Raw genomic sequence first — 3469 nt, 5'->3', positions numbered from 1 at the left:
TTTAGCGTGTTTACTTGTAGAGAGGGCTGGTCAGTTAGCGCGTTAAACTGTAGAGGGGTTTGATCATGTTTATCTGTAGAGGAAATGATCATGCCTACCTGTAGAGGGACTGGTCACTGAGCGTGTTTACCTGTAGAGGGACTGATCACTAAACGTGTCTACCTGTAGAGGGACTGATCACTGAGCGTGTTTACCTGTAGAGAGGTCTGATCATGTTTATCTGTAGATGAAATGATCATGCCTACCTGTAAAGGGACTGATCACTAAACGTGTTTATCTGTAGAGGAAATGATCATGTCGTGACCTGTAGAGGGACTGACCACTGAGGGTGTTTACCTGTAGAGGGACTGATCACTGAGCGTGCTTACCTGTAGAGGGACTAATCACTGAGCGTGTTTACCTGTAGAGGGACTAATCACTGAACGTGTTTATCTGTAGAGGGACTGATCACTGAGAGCGTGTCGTGTTTATCTGTAGAGGAAATGAGCGTGTTTACCTGTAGAGGGACTGATCACTGAGAGCGTGTTTACCTGTAGAGGGTCTGATCACTGGGTGTGTTTAACTGTGCAGGGACAGATCACCGAACATGTCTACCTGCAGAGGGACTGATCACTGAGCGTGTTTACCTGTAGAGGGACTGATCATGCCTACCAGGCGCGGATCCAGGGGGGGGGGCGACGGGGGCGGCCGCCCCCCCCCCCCGCCATCCGAAAAAGGCGCCCATATCCCGCGGCAGAGAGGGCGCCCCGAGCATAAGAGCGGCGACACAGCAAAGGTTCAGCAGAAATAGGGCGCCTCCAGCAGAAGTTGGGCTCACCAAGCAGGAGAGTGACGCCCAATTGCCTATTCCCAGCAGATGAGAGTCGCCCCAGCAGCAGATGGGCGCCCCCAGCAGAAGAGGGCGTCTCGTTACAAGAATATAAAATACCTTCTGTTCAAGAGGGGCGCCCCTGGCAGCGGAAGGGCACCCTTAGCAGGAGACGTGTCCCCCTGAAGAGGAGCGACGCCCCAGCAAAAGGAGAGAGGCGCCCCCATTCCGAGAAGAGGGGCGCCCTGACAGCAGCTGGGCGCCCCAGCAAAAAAGGAGCCCCAAATAAGAAAATGGGTGCCACTGGCAGAAGAGGGGCGCCCAAGCAGAAGAGAGGGGTCTCCAGCAGGAGACGGGCGCCCCAAGCAGAAGAGGGGCGCCCCAGCAGAAGAGAGGCGCCACAGCAAAAGTTAATCAGAAATAGGGAGCCTCCAGCAGAGGTTGGGCCCGCCAAACAGGATATGGGCGCCCCATTGACAATATCCGGCAGAAGACAGACGCCCCAGCAGCAGATGGGCGCCCCCGGTAGAAGAGGGGCGCCCCATTACAAAAAGAAAAGGAGTATATTCTACCTGCAAGAGGGGCGCCCATGAGACAGCGGAAGGGCAACCCCAGCAGAGGGGCGGTGCCCCATTAAAAGGAGAGATGTGCCCCGTTCCGAGCAGCACAGGGTCGCCTCGCCCCAGAAAAAAAAAAACAGGAGCCCATAAGAAGAAAAGGGGTGCCTCTGGCAGAAGAGAGACGTTCCCCGCAGTGGAAGGGCGCCCCCACAAGAGTGGCGTCTCCAGCAAAAGAGAAGTGCCCCCTGCAAGAGAGGGGCACCCCACCAAAAGTTGGGCAGAAGTGGGGCGCCTCCAGCAGAATTTGGGGTCGCCCAACAGGAGAGGGCCGCCCTATTCACAGAAGAAAAAAGACTCCTCAGCAGCAAAGGGGCGCCCTAACAGAAAAGGTGCACTCATAGCAGAAGTGGGACGCATCAGGAAGAAGAGGGGCACTTCTAGCAGAAGATGGGCGTCCCAGATAAGTGGGCCGCCTACAGCAAATTGGTCGTTCTTAGAAGGAAGAAATGAGGCGACTTAAGCAAAGTGGATCTCTCCATAATGGATTAGGCGATCCAAGCAGAGGTTGGGCGCCCCCGGGAAGTGAGGCATACCAGCATAAGTGAGACGCTTCCAGAACAAGGAGGGGGCATCACCGGGAGAAAGACTGCACCAGTAAATGGAGGCCACCTTTTTGCTAATATCTTTGGCTATGGTAGCGGTGCCCATCTACGACTTTTAACCCGTGCCGTGCTGGTGGTCTGAGTTATCCGTGTCCTGCTGGGGAGGGAGGGGGGGGGGGGCACACTCCCTCGTCTAACTCGGCTCCTGGGCCGCGTAGTGACACGCGATAAGCGGCATTCGAAAGATCGTCAAAAACAGCCCAGGACGAAAACAAAACGGTCATTTTTTGGTCAGGTCGAATGTCAGGTCACCAGAGGTCATCAAAGGTAAAATGTTGCCTGTTTCAACAATTTTCCGTTTTCGTAGCAGCGGCACATAACTCGGAAACCAATAGAGCTATAGCGCCGCAGAAAAGCGCATTCGATAGCCCTTTTAAAAGTGTTTCTGCAAGCTGCGCTCAGATTTGACCTCAGGTCAGCGGTTTAGCCTTCAGAGGGCAAAAGACTCTAAAAATAGCCTTTTTAAGAACAATGTTTTCCTGCACTAACTTTTGACTCAAGAGAGTCTCGACATTACGTTTGCCAGCATTGCGTTTCTGTCGTCGAGACACGTCGACCAAACTAAAGGTTGACCTTATGAAAGGTAATTTTGAGAATTTGACCTCAGGTCAAGGTCATGATCTGACCGGGAAAGGTCATGCTGCATAGCAGTCGATGCGTATCGTCGAGCTGAACACAGCTGAGGTGTTTTTATCGCTCTAGCTTGAATCTATCAAAAGTTATTTTAAAAAAAACTGCTGCGGACCTTTCATGACATGGGATGACCTCTGGGACATAATGATTTGAATGGTCACACTAGGTGCAATGTTCTTATTCAGTGTGTTAATTTTTTATGTATCCAAATGCTTGATATTGTCTAAAATGGCACTCGTCCAAAAGACATGCCTTTCAGTTTACTCCCAAAGACTTAATTATACCTACCTACCTAATGGGGACGTCGCACAACTGACCTGACCTTAGGTCACAGATATCGAAATTCCGAGATATACATTTCATGAGTAGTGTTGCTTTCATCAATCGCGGAAAGGTTCAAAGCAATCGTTCAGTCGGTATAGCAATGGTAAGCATTTAAACTTTTTCTTAGGCTAGGTCACTTGGCATAACCTGGTGACCTGACCTTCCATCACCCGCGTCAGACATTTTTACATCATGTGCAAAAAAGATGCATGATAAGGTATAAGCTGAAAATGGCGGCGCTGCGCGCAGCCGTCTTTCAAATATTTTGCGAAAAAACCTGAGGGGGAGCGCGATAACGCCCCCTAGCACGGCGCGGGCTTTTAGCTCCCGATTTTGACGGTTTGGCGCCCCCTTTGTATGGAGCGCCCCCGGATTGCCAGGTCGCCCCTATTTCGACTTGCCGCCCCCCCTCCCGAAAATTCCTGGATCCGCCCCTGATGCCTACATGTAGAGGGACTGATTAATTCACTGCACGTGTTTAC

The sequence above is a fragment of the Amphibalanus amphitrite genome, unplaced genomic scaffold (assembly GCF_019059575.1).
Source record: "Amphibalanus amphitrite isolate SeventyFive unplaced genomic scaffold, NRLGWU_Aamphi_draft 001037F_arrow, whole genome shotgun sequence".
NCBI lineage: Eukaryota > Metazoa > Arthropoda > Thecostraca > Balanomorpha > Balanidae > Amphibalanus > Amphibalanus amphitrite.
This window is presented reverse-complemented; position numbering follows the sequence as displayed.